Source organism: Taudactylus pleione, unplaced genomic scaffold (genome assembly GCF_031769625.1).
Source record: "Taudactylus pleione unplaced genomic scaffold, aTauple2 ptg000061l, whole genome shotgun sequence".
Lineage (NCBI taxonomy): Eukaryota > Metazoa > Chordata > Amphibia > Anura > Myobatrachidae > Taudactylus > Taudactylus pleione.
This window is the reverse complement of record NW_028284463.1, coordinates 19,629,490-19,646,267: the sequence shown is the minus strand read 5'-3', so window position 1 is coordinate 19,646,267 and position 16,778 is coordinate 19,629,490.

Below are 16,778 nucleotides of genomic sequence, written 5' to 3'. Positions count from 1 at the left end.
CTGAACACCGTCATGAAATGGTCAAAGAAGTTACTTACCTCCCTGTCTTCTGCCTGCAGTGCCCGGCTCCCAGGGATGGCTTCGCCCCCTTAATGTTCCAGCAGCCACTGCAGTCTCCCCTGAGCTATGCCACTGGCACATGCGCAGGAAGGACCTACCTTCACCTCCCGGCTACTCTCCCTGGCCCGCATCCAAAGACAGGACCGCCAGACCCCTGGATACTGGTTCGCCTTGCAGGAAAGGTAAGTATACATGAATTACTACTTAACAAAGCTATATATCGGATCGAACCGATGCAATATATAGTGAAAAGTAACAATTCAGTTTTCATTTTCTTTATGAATAGACCCCTTAGATATATATGTGCAGATGTTCATTACATTGCTCCGACATATCATTGTGTCACTATTACCTGTATTAAAATGTTTAATTGGTGCTTAATGTGGTTTGAGAAAGGGTGGATGAAAGATCCTTCAATACATTACCATGTGACTCTGTTTTTGCAATAATTATGTGAAGGTCATATTGTCAGGGGTGCTGAGAGAGGGGGGCGAGGACGGTGATGATTACATGGCTGGGCTTGACCGAGGGGCCCAAAACAGTAGGGGAAGAAGCGCATCACCCTCACCACCACCACCACTTTTCGGCATATAGATGGTGAATATGCTGAGTGTGACCTATCCACACACCCAAGATGTTGACCAAACAGCAGCCATCTTGGCAAAGGCAGATGCTTTCTAAAGGAGTATCATGGAGTTAGCACACTCCAAATTTCAACACAATATTGGTCAGGCCCCCATTCCGTCATCGGCTCCCAGCGGATGTCTCTGCAGCCCTGCACTTTGTCCCTTATATTTGAGGTGCTGATGTTTTTCTGCATTATCTTGAATGTGACAGAATCAGTACTATAAGCCTGATACAGAGTAGTAGGTAAACCCAATGGTGAGCGTACATCTCTGATGTTAGTATATCGGCGCATGCACAGGATCAGGACCGCGCGCACGCTAGGCTTCTATGGTGAGATCTCTTGAAGTTCCCCAACGCCGTAGCTTGATTGACAGGCTGCAGCTGTTTGGGGGTGGGGAGAGGGCAGGGCCGGCCTGCGTTCCTGAAAGAGAGGGCGTGTCATCCCCATTTTCTGAAAGTGCAGAGGCCAGGGCCTGCGTCTTCCGATGCAGATTTCCTGGCCTCAGCTAAGAATGTGAGATGGCCATCTAGACAACCTGAGGATTTCTCAGATGATCCGATGGTCTCGCAACTGATCCGATGGCAGCCATGTATCACATGAGCATGCTGAAGGCGTCTATTACACATCAGGTGCCCCCTGCTACATTAGCATATGTGAGCATTGCAGCTGCGTCCCAACACCGTACAACTATGAATCAGGCCCTATGGTAATATCGCCCTTATTATAATGATAGGGGGAGATGTATTAACGGCAAAATGCGGTAAAACCCCCGAAAATGCCGTTTTCGGGGATTTTACCGCATTCCCCGTATGTATTAAGCAGCAGAATGCGCTGCATTCTGCTGCTTCGCGTCGCTAGGTAACGCCACCTTCAGGAGGCGTTACCCAATAGAAGCCTATGGGCTTCTTAGCGCGACGCTCTGGGCCGGGAGGGATCCGATCGGATCCCTCCCATGAGCCCCCGTGGCCCGCGGCCTTCTGCGCATGCGCAGAAGGACTTCTGGGTGTTCAACCCGGAAGTCCCTCTGCCCGGCCGCATCGCAAAGGACAGCTCTCATCGAGAGGGCTGTCCTTTGCGAAATCCTTGGTACATACCGCGGTAATGAACCGCGGTATGTACTCGAAGTCGGGGGGGATGTACCGCAACGGCGATGTCGCCGTTAATACATCTCCCCCTCAGTCTGGGTTACTGTAGTAGTTTTAGATTGAGCATCTAATCATACAACAAATGTGCTGTTTGGGGGAAGGGAGGTTGTTACCTTTTTTATATGTTTATTGATGTCAATTTTTTGACCTTTGAGCTTAAACTAATAGAACAATTACTATTTAAGCAGCAGTATTTACACAGTATGTACCAATGTTGTATTGTTCTAGCAATGGGATACTATTTAAGCAGTATTTGCATTATCCCATTGCTAGAACAATACATCATTGGTACATACTGTGTAAATACTGCTGCTTAAATAGTAATCCATATTGTCTCAAAGAATCTATTCTCCATTCTGAGCACAATTCAGATTGTGATTCCCGATGGAATCGGTATGTTACAGATATACCGCTGGATGTCAGCCTGGCAGATGAAATACCGACACCAGAAGGACGGCAGATGGAGATCCCGACAGGGTAAGTATGAAGGCTATCTCTACCCCTCTCCCCCCCCTAAACCCCCCCCCATACCCTAAACCTAACCCTCCCCGGGGGGGGTGGGGGGTGTCTAATCCTAACCTCCCCCCAGGGGTGCCTAACCCTAAGTTCCCCCAGGAGACCCTAAACCTAACCCTCCCCCCCCGCGCGGCTATCCGCTCCCGACGCCCAGCTTACCTACGATTGGTACGCCGGGCGTCGGGAGTTCGGCGTGGGACTAATGATAGCCATCGGTATTTAGACGCCTATCATTAGTCCCATACTGGGATTTCACTATCGGGAAGCCATCGGTCGGCATTTCGACCGCCGGCTTCCTGACTACATACCTTCCATATATATTACAGTATAACATTATTATTTTTCCTCACATAAGCTAAACACTTGTTGGGTAATTGATAGAAAATAAGAAGCTTCCAGTAAATGATCTGTGTACAATCTACAGGAGGCTTCACAGTTCCCCAACACAGTCGGTCAGTCGGTATAAACAGAAGGTAAAACGCCAGTTAGCCGGCCATAGAAGTGACCTCAGCCCCTATTAGGCCAATTCATGAGCTGGAGCTGCTGGAAAATGATAAAGCCGACGGCAAACTCATAAAAACTGGTCTGTATTTCAACATTTTGACATATTTGCAGCTTAGATTTATGATGACAAAACAAGGGCCATTATGAACAGCCTAATCTATTGGTAAATTGGCCCGATATTGCCACATGTGTAGCCTCAAATGATCCAGTCAAAATGATTTGCAATTGCAGTGAACATACAGTATTATTACTTATATCCACCACTGGGTGCACTGTGTTTAATCGCATTAACAGGTCCCTTCTGTGGGCAGATTGCTATAAGATGGCATGTAAGGTAACTCTTGCTACCTGCTTGAAAGGGTAATAGGATTCTGTCTAGACAATCAAGTCAGCTTCTTATTAGAACGGCTGTAACCTGTACATAAGAGCTCTTACTGTGGAGGCTGTAGTATAGTTAGTTATAGTGGAATCTCACTACTACTGAGATGACATATAAAAGGGGCAAAGTGAGAAGATTGTATGGAGGGATACGGTATCTGTCGGCACTGCTGTGGAAATCTAAGGCTGACTGACCCTTCAGGCACTGGGCCCCATCCTCTGGTGGCCATATTACCCCATAGAATCCTGTCATCTCATGAGCAATTTACCATGCAGGCACTCAGGGCCACCATCAGAGGGGGACTGCCGGGACTGGATTGCCGGGCGCAGACCCTGGCCCCACTGGGGCCTGCCCACTACTACTGACACTTCAGAGCCTGCAGCCTGAACTAACCCCTTGAACAGAAGAAAAGGGGCCCGGCCCGGTCCCCATAAATGGAGGAGGCAGAGGGCCCGCCGGGCTCCTCCACCAACCTACATGACAGACACCCGCTGGCCCCCTATGGTTAATACATTTTGCTGCTTTGAAGTCGGCGCGCGTGACATCATGTCGTCACGCCGCTGGAGGGAGAGCCTGAGGTCGGAGGAGTCGCGGATTGAGAGGAGCTGGAGCAGCGTCTGCAGTGAAGTGAAGTGGTGAAAAAAAAACTCGGGCAGAGACTGGATCTGATAATCGGGGGAAGGGGAAGGAGTGGCGTGGTGGGAAAAAAATGCTGGGCAGCTGGGCAGAGACTGGATCTTATAACCGGAAGGGGAGGGGGATAAGAGTGAAGTGGGGAAAACAAAACTGGGCAGAGACTGGATCTTATAACCGGAAGGGGAGGGGGATAAGAGTGAAGTGGGGAAAACAAAACTGGGCAGAGACCGGATCTAACAAATGGTGCATATGCATGTGCAGACGGGCGACAATCGCCCATAGCGAGCGTTCGCGGCTTAGCATCCAGGTCTGAATTAAGCCCAGTGTGCACAGTATGGAGAAAGTGTTTTGTCGTGAAGAAGTGCGTATGAAAGTTCAAAGAAAGTCGCACAAGTGTCAGCCATGAAGGAGCCGGATGCCCGTCCACGTCTACGACTGATGAGAACATTGAGCGTGCACGTGAACTGATTCTGGGCCTGATTCACTACGGATCGCAATTCTGCTAATACGCACGCACCGCAGTTGCTAATATCAGCGGTGCTATTTAGATGTTTGCATTCACATTGCGATCGCAGCCTGACATAAGGACGCCCACTTCCCCTTACTCACGTATAATAGGGGAACATAGCGAAACAATTGGTAACATCGAGTAACATCGGACCCATACGCACACTTGCACAAGCCCTGAACTTACTCTGAAAGGCACGCTATCAGTGCTATGGCTGCTTATGCCCACACAGTGGATAATTTATGCACGTCCCTGCACCGGCGTTGCAACGCACTGGCACGCCTGAGTTCACCCGACTGCCCCCCCCCCCCCGTCACCACCCACAAACGGTACTTCCTGTCAATCGCTGTGCTCTGGGTCTACGTAGTCTCTGCAATCAACGTTCCGAACGCAATTACTAGTTTGCGCATGTGCACTGCGTTTAAAGTGGCTAGCACGCGCGCAGTACGCAACAATCGACCAATTGCATGCGTATTAGCAACTGCGTTCCTTGCTGAATCAGGCCCTCTGTTGGATAGACGAATGACAGTGGATTATGTTGCAAATCATTTGCAAATCAGGATTGGTTCTGCCTATGCAATAATCCATGACAAACTTGGGTTTCAAAAGATTTGTGCGAGATGTGGCTTTTATTAAATATCACCCTCTCCCACTGCTCATCGACTACAATGACTTGCTTGTACCCATTTACTAAATAAAAAACAGTCAATCAACACAAGAAATTAAGTTAGACTCAAAGGCAATGATTTAGTAATAAAAGAGACCGACAGGCTATTGCTCACAACATCACTAAGACGGCTTCTCTGAGAGTCGGCGCCAGCCTGATTAAGGGAAATGGGATTTCTATTAAACAGCAATAGCTAGGAGTCGGTGGCTGAATAAAGAGCTCTCATGGCAGCGAATAGTGAATCTTTTCTGCTACATACAAGATACACACCAACCAGGGGCAAATTAAAAGAGTAGATGGTCATTGTGCAGTCTTTGTTGGAGCCCCCTCCTCTCTAGCTGGAGGCACTCACGTGCAGGTTTCCGGAAAAAAATGGTGCAGTGTCCATTTTACCGGCGATTTTATTCACTGCGCATGTGCAATGCTGCTGTTGCCAGGGTATACAATTGGGAAGCCGGCAGCCGGCTTCCCGACTGTCATATCCCGGCGAGGGTGAAATGCCCGGCGGCTAGATGTAGACGCCTGACATTTCCCCAACGCCGGGAGACCAGCGCCTGGCATCCCGATCGAAGGGATGCCGGGAACCACGAGCGGATAGCCGCGGGGGGGAGGGTTAGGTTTAGGGCACCCGGGGGGGACTTAGGGTTAGGCAACCCCCCGGGAGGGTTAGGGTTAGTCTAGGGGGAGGGAGGGTTAGGGTTAGGCACCCCCGGGGGGGACTTAGGTTTAGGCAGCGGGGAAGGGGGGGTTAGGGTTAGGCACTTAGAGGGGGGATTAGGGTTATGCACTTGGGGGGGAGGTTAGGGTTAGGCACCCCTAAGGAGGGTTAGGGTTAGGGAGTTAGGTTAGGTTAGTCAGTACTTACCTATCGACGATCGGGATTTCCAGTGCTGTCGGGCTTCCGCTGCCGGGAACTCTGCTTTGGTCGGCCAGGCGCTGCCGGGAATCATACCGATTCCGTTGCCAACGTGGGGACTCTGATGAAGTAAGAATGGAATAACATGGGTGCAGGGTGTGCAATGTGCACCTATTATAGATCAGCCCCTCTAACACCAACCACAAAAAGCTAGGAGTCAACTGTAGATTATATCGCTTTTGTGAAACAATAACTCCCAGCATGCCATGCTCCAGCTGGAGAGCACAGTGTGACTATAGCTGGCTCCACTCTGGGAGAGATGAATCAAACCTTGGAGAGAGAAAAATTGGAGACAAATAAGGGGTTGATATAGTAAAAATAATGTGGTAATAGGTTGAGATAAACTGCGTGTTATCGCGGCATATTTCAAATCTATTACCATGCCATTTACATTAAACTTCTTTCTGGAATAGACATTGTGGTAATGGTCTGTCCCGGTGAAGTTCCAGGAGATCATTTTAGCTTCTCTAACGCGAAGTTGATCTCCAATGTGCATTCACGACTGCTGCTATCTATACTGTGCAGGGCCGTAGCTAGGGCGACCGGTGCCATCGCACAGGGCACCACAGGTCAGGGGGCGCTGTTTGGGCCTGTCAAATTTCTGTTTATTATGATTCTTGCTTGTAGCTTCCTCTTATTTCATCCCCAGCATCTCCTGGCCTCCCCTGTCTCTTCCCTGGCCCTTCCCCATGAGGCAATTCTCCTTTTTTGGGTGCATCATGTCCCTTTAAAAAATAAGGGGGTCATCAATGCTCTTTCTGGCACAGGGCACCAAAAAGTCTAGCTACGGCTCTGATACTGTGACTGTCCCAGTCAGATCTGCTACTCCATCCCTGCCCGGGACCCAGCCACCTGGTGTCCGTTGGTTGTTTTGATGGGAAGCGAGGTTTTCCATGCTACCACCCACCCCACCTGCTGACTGGCAGGGATTCATGGAAAAGCAGCCGGTATTTACCCCACATGCAAAAAGAAGTTTGTATTTGCACCCCTTGCATTGCAACTGCAACATGGTTTGGCCAGGTATAGAGTTACTTGCTCTATCTTACTCTATTCCCAACTCTGAATCAGGCTGAGAGAGATAGAGAGAGAGAGAGAGAGAGAGAGACAGCCTCGAACGAACCCATGAAGATGTCCTGATGCAGGCACAGTAGCCAGGAATGAGCCAGGGGAGGCCACCATTAAGTGCTCCCTCGCCAGCGTGATATTCCCACTCAGCCACACATCCTCGGTGAACAGAAGGTACGTCCCATGGAAGTCAGCACTGTTCTCGGACAGGGGTACCACAGAGAGGAAGCTCAACAGGAAGACCAGGAAATACAGGGTACATTGTGCAAAGAGGACACTGCTCAGCGCCATATTCGGCAGCTGGGGAGGGGTGTGCATGGAGGCTGCGGAAATATGCACAGGTGCCCCAGCCCCGGGGACATGCTGCTGATAATGCTTACGGTAGCTGCAATACAAATCTCTCATCCATGATCCTCCTGCCCTTCCCAATACATCCCAGTGGCCAGGCTCCGACCTGATGCAGGGTTGCAGTAAGGAGGGTTACGGTGACACTGGTGAGACGCAGGCGGCAGGAGTGAGAAGCAGGGGGCTGTGCTGAGATGAAAATGCTCCCATGCGTAGCCTGTATATGTATATATGTACTTATCTTATTCTTATATATGTATATATATTATATTTTATAGGTATGCATATACAGTATATATATATTATATATATATATATATATATATATATCATTTGTGTGTGTGTGTGTGTGTGTGTGTGTGTGTGTGTGTGTGTGTGTGTGTGCTTGTATGTATACTGGTAGCTGTAGAGCAGTGTCTGCCTGGTCAACCTCAGCAATGGCAATTTAATTTTTTATTCTCCCTTTGGGGAGATCATCACCATGGAGTCCAACCAGTTTGTTTAGTTGCCTAAGGCAAATATATAATCACATTACTTGAATATGCCTGTATATATATATATATATATATATATATATATTATATATATATATATATATATTAGGGATGTGCGCCGGACCATTTTTGCCGGATTTGGATTTGGTTCTAATTCATCGTCCGGCTTTGGATTTGGATTTTTTTTACAAAAATTTTATAAAAAAAACTAAAATCACATAAATTGGTCCTTTTCTTCTTCTTAGAGTATCATTAACCTCAATAACATTAATTTCCAGTCATTTATAGTCAATTTAGACCACCCCACAGCTTATAATATTGTTTTCAACATTATTGGCCAAAGGTTGCAGTGAGCTGACTGGTTACCAAGCGACAAGCAGCGGCACAGACACCACAGTATAAAGCACATCTATGACACATTGCCACACAGCAGTGGCAGAAATGAAAAGTAGTGCACCCACCCAGTGGGGTACGGCCAGCAGAATCACAGTACTTGTTACATAGTGGGCTACGGCCCAAGGAGTCACAGTGCACAATCTTATTCACATTACACCGCACATAGGCCCTGATTCAGAGCCGGACGCTCTGACAGAGCGCTCGCTCTGAATCAGGGCCGTCCTTCTCTTATTTTAGAGCGGCCAAGACCATCGCGACCATCGGGCTTGCGACGAGACCCTTGTGGTAGGGTCTCGTTGCCACAAGCCCTGGAGTGCTTTCGGCTCTATCAGAGCCGAGAGCACTCCCACTGACATCACTTGTGATGTCAGTGGGACCGGCCCCAGACGGTAGGCATTCCCATGGGAATGCCTCCGTCTGGTCAGCCACGCCCCTGGCACACCCACCAAAGGGGAGCGTGCTGTCACCATCGACAGCACGCCCCCTTCGTAGCGAGACCCGGAACGACGGCTTGGCCGTCGCTATCCGGGTCTCGCGCATGCGCATGGCAGAGCCGGCTCCCTTGTACACATGCGCACTGGGCCAACATCGACCCGCTCGCGAGCGCTCAGCGCTCGCAAGCGGGTCTGAATCAGGTCCATAGGCCCTGATTCACATTGCACCATAAAGTAGTGTCTCTTATTTATGTTACGACCCACAGTAGTGCCCCTTTTACAGAATGCCCACAGTAGTGCCCCTTTTACACAATGCCCACAGTTGTGACCCTTATACACAAAGCCCACAGTAGTAATGCCCCTTATACAATGCCCACAGTAGTAGTGCCACTTATATAATGCCCCCAGCAGTGGTGTCCCTTACACAATGGCCCCAGTAGTGGTGCCCCCTATGCAGTCCCCGTAGTAGTAGGGCCCCCTATGCAGTGCCCCAGTAGTAGTATACCCCCCAGTAGTATGCCCCCATTACCATGCCCCCCAGTAGTATGCCCCCAGTAGCAATGCCCCCATTAGCAGGCCCCCAGTAGTAGTGCCCCCATTAGCATGCCCCAAGTAGTATGCCCCCCAGTAGCAGTGCCCCCAGTAGTAGTGCCCCAGTAGTAGTGCCCCCATTAACATGCTCCAGTAGTAGTGCCCCCATTAACATGCCCCCAGTAGTAGTGCCCCCATTAGCATGCCCCAAGTAGTATGCCCCCCAGTAGCAGTGCCCCCAGTAGTAGTGCCCCAGTAGTAGTGCCCCCATTAACATGCCCCCAGTAGTAGTGCCCCCATTAACATGCCCCCAGTAGTAGCAGTATGCCCCCCCTTAGCAGGCCCCCAGTAGTAGTATGCCCCCCATTAGCAGGCCCCCACTAGTAGCAGTGCCCCCATTAGCAGGCCCCCAGTAGTAATATGCCCCCCCTTAGCAGGCCCCCAGTAGTAGTATGCCCTCCCTTAGCAGGCCTCCAGTAGTAGTAGTATGTCCGACCTTAGCAGGCCCCCAGTAGTAGTATGCCCCCCATTAGCAGGCCCCCACTAGCAGAAGTGCCCCCATTAGCATGCCCCAAGTAGTATGCCCCCCAGTAGCAGTGCCCCCAGTAGTAGTGCCCCAGTAGTAGTGCCCCCATTAACATGCTCCAGTAGTAGTGCCCCCATTAACATGCCCCCAGTAGTAGTGCCCCCATTAGCATGCCCCAAGTAGTATGCCCCCCAGTAGCAGTGCCCCCAGTAGTAGTGCCCCAGTAGTAGTGCCCCCATTAACATGCCCCCAGTAGTAGTGCCCCCATTAACATGCCCCCAGTAGTAGCAGTATGCCCCCCCTTAGCAGGCCCCCAGTAGTAGTATGCCCCCCATTAGCAGGCCCCCACTAGTAGCAGTGCCCCCATTAGCAGGCCCCCAGTAGTAATATGCCCCCCCTTAGCAGGCCCCCAGTAGTAGTATGCCCTCCCTTAGCAGGCCTCCAGTAGTAGTAGTATGCCCCCCATTAGCAGGCCCCCACTAGTAGAAGTGCCCCCATTAGCATGCCCCAAGTAGTATGCCCCCCAGTAGCAGTGCCCCCAGTAGTAGTGCCCCAGTAGTAGTGCCCCCATTAACATGCTCCAGTAGTAGTGCCCCCATTAACATGCCCCTAGTAGTAGTGCCCCCATTAACATGCCCCCAGTAGTAGTATGCACCCCCTTAGCAGGCCTCCAGTAGTAGTAGTATGCCCCCCCTTAGCAGGCCCCCAGTAGTAGTATGCCCCCCCTTAGCAGGCCCCCAGTAGTAATATACCCCCCACTAGCAGGCCCCCAGTAGTAGTAGTGCCCCCACTTAGCAGGCCCCCAGTAGTAGTATACCCCCCATTAGCAGACCCCACTTAGCAGGCCCCCAGTAGTAATATGCCCCCCACTAGCAGGCCCCCAGTAGTAATATGCCCCCCTTAGCAGGCCCCCAGTAGTAATATGCCCCCCACTAGCAGGCCCCCAGTAGTAGTAGTGCCCCCACTTAGCAGACCCCCAGTAGTAGTAGTGCCCCCACTTAGCAGACCCCCAGTAGTAATATGCCCTCCACTAGCAGGCCCCCAGTAGCAGTATGCCCCCCATTAGCAGGCCTCCAGTAGTAGTTTATCCCCCACTAATGCCCCCTTACACGCACGCATAAAAAAAAGAAAAGAAAACTTACTTGAATCCCCGCTCCTGCCGCCGTCCGCTCTGCTCTGCTGTCCCGCTCTGAGGAGGGAGCCGGAAGACGGAGCTCATGAGTGAGCTCCAACCGGCTCCCTACATGCAGCAGCCAATGAGAGTCTGTGTGACTCTCATTGGCTGCTATTACAAACACACAGATGCCGCTGGCGGCTGTGTGTTTGATCTGTGTATCTATCACAGCGGTCTGCCCTACACTAGAGGAGCCCTGACGTCGGATTCTCTTGCGAGAATCCGACATCAGGGAGCTGCGGCTCAGCCTCGAATGGGATCCAAGTCAGGCGGGGAACACCCTGTTCGGGTGGACTCGGATCCCCAATGTTCGGAGGTTCGGATTCCACAGAATCCGAACCGCTCATCTCTAAAACTCTAACATATATATATGTATGTAGATAAAGAGGAAGGGGGACCGCATTTCCCAATGGGTTGGCCGTATGTGACTGATTTCCCTGCCATACGGTCTAACTGACCTCTCATTATCTTGATGCCTTTGGTCACCCATATGTCAGTTCAGTAACCGGTTCGTCCATTTTCCATGTTGCTCAAGAAAGGAAGATGCAGGGTGTTATAGCTGTCTGGATTTTGTTTCTAGCGTTTGCCAAGTGTGTCAGATAGACGTTAATAACGGGTTGTCACGTACGTGTGCCAGGATCTCATGTTTGCGTGAACAGAGGAAGACAATTAGATTCATTTCTGATAGGAATTATTTTTCTAGGGATGCATAATTATCTTGTTCATGGAGCCAGTACCCATGATAACGTGGGAAGGATGAATAATTATTCGTTAGTATGTTTGAAATATTGATACCCGTGTTTGGCTTTGTCTGCTGTAATTTAATTTATTTAATACATAATCTAATTTTATTTTAATATGTAGCGTTTATGAGTTTGTCATATTTATAGTTAGTAGTGCGGCTCGGAACTGAAAAGTATTTAGAAGTTTGAGGGAAGGTTTTTTTTTTTTATTAGAGTTGCCCAGCTCAAAGGTGGTGATGTCAAATGTTAACTTAATTCATATGTTGTAGTTTTATTGTATTTATATAAATTATGTATTAATTAACGTCACTGTGTACACCAATTTTTTTTGCATATTTTCCCACTTTGATATGTTATTGTGCATGCCAGGGTGGTTGCGCAGCCTTAGGTAACAAGAATGCTACTCATTTTTCTGGGTTTCTGAGGATCCCCAAATTCCCACTTGTTCATCGATATTCTTCAGTGGTTCTGATTATGGTGTCCTTGCCACAAAGGAAATCCAATTGCTTGTTTATTAGGTCAGACCTACTCGCAATCACAGGGACTATTTTCTTAGGGGCCTGAGGTAGGTTTCGGGTTAGAGATGAGTGTATTTGTATCTGCCAGGATTAGGCCTTAAATGTCCCGCACTGAATTCCTCTATAGTTTTTGTTCCACATGGAATACCCTGATCATTTAAGTCCCACGGGAAGTCTCCTATTTTATTTGTCGCTCAGGAGTCCCCTTAATATTTTTTGTTCCATGGCAAATCCTCTGTAATTTTTGCCCCTTCTGCATTTCCTCTCTCATTTTAGTTCCACATGAATTTCCCCTTCATTTTTGACCCACCGGAATTCCTAATGTAATTTTTTTTTTCCTTCAGTAATTTCCTTTTTTGACCCTCTGGTGCGCCCTTAAAATTTTTGTCCCACAGTATTCCCCTGTCATTTTTGACCAACAGGCTTGTCATTTTTGTTCTCCTTGCATTCAGTCTATCATTTTTGTCCCACCCGGAATCTCTTTGCGATTTTTGTCCCACCTGGAATTCCTCTATGGGTTTTGTCCAACCTGGAATTCCTCTGCCATTTTTGCCCCAGCTGGAATCCCTCTGTCATTATTGTCCCACCTCTAACCTCCCTATCATTTTTGTTGATCCTGGAACCCCTTTATATACTTCCACCTGACTATAGAGCAGAATTAATTATTACAGTCATCGTCCTGGCTCTATCCATAAACTATAAATTCTACAAAAATGCACAATTTTACAAAAACAAAGAGGTATGCTGAGCTATGGATTAAAAAGAAAATGACCATTGGAAGATGGTATTGCTGGAACTTGGCCCCTTTGGGAAATGTCCCGGTTAGCAGCAAGATTCAATTTGCCCATCTCTATGCTGGAGCCCGAAGCATTTAAAGGATATCAGCACCCAAACCTGGAAATTCATAGTTCCATACGTTTTATATAATTATCAAGTACTTTACATAGAAGTGCCTGGTGTTGGACATTGGCTTCTGTTGATTGCTATCAGCAAGACTCTAAGCTGACACTGTGGGGAAATAAAATAACTGGGGGGCCTATTCATCATACCTTAAAACTCTCTGGAGATAATTAGGTTTAGAACTCGCATGGAGTTCTACCTAATTACTGGAGGAATTCATCATTCCTCCTCCCCATAACTATCTATTTCGAAAAGCTGTCATTTTTGCGATGACAGCTTTTCAGGAAATAGATAGTTATCTCTATGTACACTAACTTACCGCAGCTGGAATCCGTTCTGCGCATGCGATGTTACATTCGTAAAGCCAGCGCATGCGCAGCAGTGCCTACAGCGGAGGTAAGTTTGTGAACCCCCGCCGCACACCTCCCCCTGCTCACCTCCCCCCGGTCCCCGCACTTACCTGCCCGCTGCAGCGCCTCCGGCTCCGGTGGCTGTGCTGTCACGTGTTATCCCAGCAGCCCACAGTACAGTTTAGGGAAAAAAAAATATTATTTTTTTTCTAAACTTTTTTGTGTTCTGCTGGGAGAAAACGTGTCTGCACAGCCCCAGGAGCCAGAGGACAGACCAGAGCGCCGGAGGAAGACGCCGGGGGATCTCACCAGCTGGAAGCAGGTAAGTGTCACCTGCTATTCGCCACCTCACAGTGGCGGATAGTAACTCCATCAAATTCCGAAAATACATAATTTTCGGAATTTGATGAATAGCATAATTTCCATATCCCCATACTAATGTACTAATGTATGGGGATTGTGGAAATTAATGCAGGGGGACTTAGCAAGGAGATATCAGTGATATCTCCTGTGCTAAGTGTGTTCATGAATTCTAAAATAACGTTAATTAAAGAAAATGTCCTTAAAAATGTTATTTTAGTGTTGATGAATAGGCCCCATAGTCTTCAAATTAGTGAGACCTACAGAAAATCTATACAAGCTGACAGATCTGTGATAGGGGAGTGAGCAATTCTGGTTACCTGGGATACTGTACATCCCCTGGACTCAGCTTCCAAGTCCTATACTCCACGTGAATTCAATGATAATATCTAAGGGGAAGCAGACTGGAAGCCGACGGGCAAAATCCCGACCACCGACTTCCCAACTGTCTAATCCCGGCAAGGTACTAATGACAGGCGTCGAAATCCCAATACCTGTCATTAGACCTACGCCGGGAGCCCGACACCCGGCTTACCGATCGAATGTAAGCCGGGAATGGACAGCTACGGTTTTAGGTTAGGGGCTCCCGGGGTTACTTAGGGTTAGGCACCCCCCGGGAGGTTAGGGTTAGGCTGCGGGGAAGGGGGGGTTAGGTTTAGGCACTTAGAGGGGGGTTAGGGTTAGGCACTTGGGGGGGAGGTTAGGGTTAGGCACCCCTAAGGGAGGGTTAGGGTTTGGGGGTAAAAAAAGGTTAGCGAAACTTACCTTTTCTAGCTTCGGGATCTTTACCCCTGCTGGGCTTCCGCTGTCGGGGATTACCGAACTGCCAGCGGTAAATCATACCGAGTCCTATCTAAGGGTTGTAAAATACAATCTGGGCAGAACAGGAAAGTGACCTTGTTACATCTGCTGTAGGCTCACAGACTAGATAGGTGGCAGCCCAGATATTGAAAGAGCCAGCATTAATTCTACCCATCTACACTGTATAATGTAATATACTCATCTGTGGTTCACATGGATAAGGAGAAGGAAAATTCTGATATCCCAGCAAATATAGACATGTTCAGGGATACTCTGCAGACTGAGACCTCAGAGAACACGGGAACACGAGTCTTACAAAATAGTCACTCATTGGGATAGATAATAAGTGTATATTGTTATCTTTGGAAGAATTCAAAATGACCAGATGGGACTTAAGACAGAACGTCCGGAGGGGTCAGTAGGTCTCTTTCCCTAATGTTCACCATATGAACTGTCCTTATGGAATTGGACAAGTCACTTTGTCTCCTGGTTTTTGGCCTGTACATTAAAAATAGGTTGAGCAGGCAAAGTGTGCCTGAATAATTCTGTGTACAGCGCTGCAGGAAAAGTACCGGCAATCTAAAAACAAATATCAATGTATTCTGTTACATACAGCAAATGGGTGTTCATTTAGGAGCCTCAAAATAATTTACCAATCCCTGTATTGTAATGTCAGATTTTGTCCTGTTAAAGTTGTAATTTGAAGAAGACCTTGGAAGCAGAAGGTTGGAAGATATAACAAAATAGATGTTACGGACAACTACAGATCATTGCACAATATTGTTAGAACCCAAAGGCAAGGCCACTAGCATACATTTGGTATACATTACTTGTAGTATCAGGCCACCAGTTACTCGTAGTCAGTCCAAAAATGATGCACAGTTCAGGGATGACCAGCAGACAAGGACTTAGGAAGCACAGGCCAAGTGATGGACAGTGGATCTGGTGCAAGGTAAGGTAGTAGCAACAAGCCGGGGTAATACAGAAACGTGATCCAAAGACAAGTTCAATATTCTAGATAATCTCCACTTCCCCCCAGTTCTCTTCAACCTCATCTCCCCTTCTGTCTCTCCAACCCCCCATTGTCTCTCCAGCCCCAGTGTCACTCCAACCCACTAGTGTCTCTCCAGCTCCCTTCTGTCTCTCCAGTTCCAACCCTAAGCAAAAAACCTTTATTGCAACGCCCACTGCTCGTGACGGATGTTCAAGCAACAGCAACTCCCCGGACGTACCCTGTACATGCCTGTGCCCTACTGATCATTGCAGTGGCGTAGGCAGAGATTACTCTGTTCGCACCTTATTTCAGTGGCATGCCCACGACACACTTGTGACACTCTGTGCTATTTTGCCATCCCCCTGTTACCTCCCAGTCACCATCCAGGAACGCCCCTATCATTTCTGTCACCGTTTATCTAAATTTGATCTGTGACTCTGTATGAACGAAATGGGGATGAATTTGCGGTGCGACTAAGACACGACATAGGCAAAAAGTCATTGCTCCATTGCGTCAGATTTGGAATCAGCTCCCAAAGGGCTGATTCAAAGGTGAACGCTATTGTCTGCGCCGCTGCATCTTTGTACTCAGTGGCTGTGCAACAATATATAAATGCCGCAAGAGGCATCTTGTGTACCTCTTGTCAGCATCTCTGATCCACTACTACGTTCAAATATGAAGCATCAGATCAACTGCGTGAACATCTGAGTAACAGTTACTCGGGATGTTCAGGAAAATCATGCTTCCGGGGCCAGTGAAGCTAGATCCGCATGCTCCCTATTTCTTGAACGCTTCTCGCTGCTGCCCCCAAATGCCAGCAGCATGTCAATCACTGGCTCTGAGAGCCAGTCCTGCTTTTAACAATACGGGGAAAAAATGGCGTGGGGTTCCCCGTATTTTTAAAACCAGAACCGGACTCAAACTAGCCAGAGTGTAATGCCACAGTCAGTGGACTCTTTCACCGGGTCACACCGGCCAAAGCATTAACACCCCAAACTAGTCAGCCCAGGCTGGGGATTCCAGGAGAGGTGGGGACCCCCTCAATAAATGTGTCCCCCCTCTCCTGAGCACCCCAGACCTAGGCTAAAGCCTGGGGCTTTTCACTGCACCCCTGGCCATTGGTGCAGGGATAATAGTGCTAATAATAGATAGGTACTATTGTTTTTTTTCAGTGGGACTACAGGTACC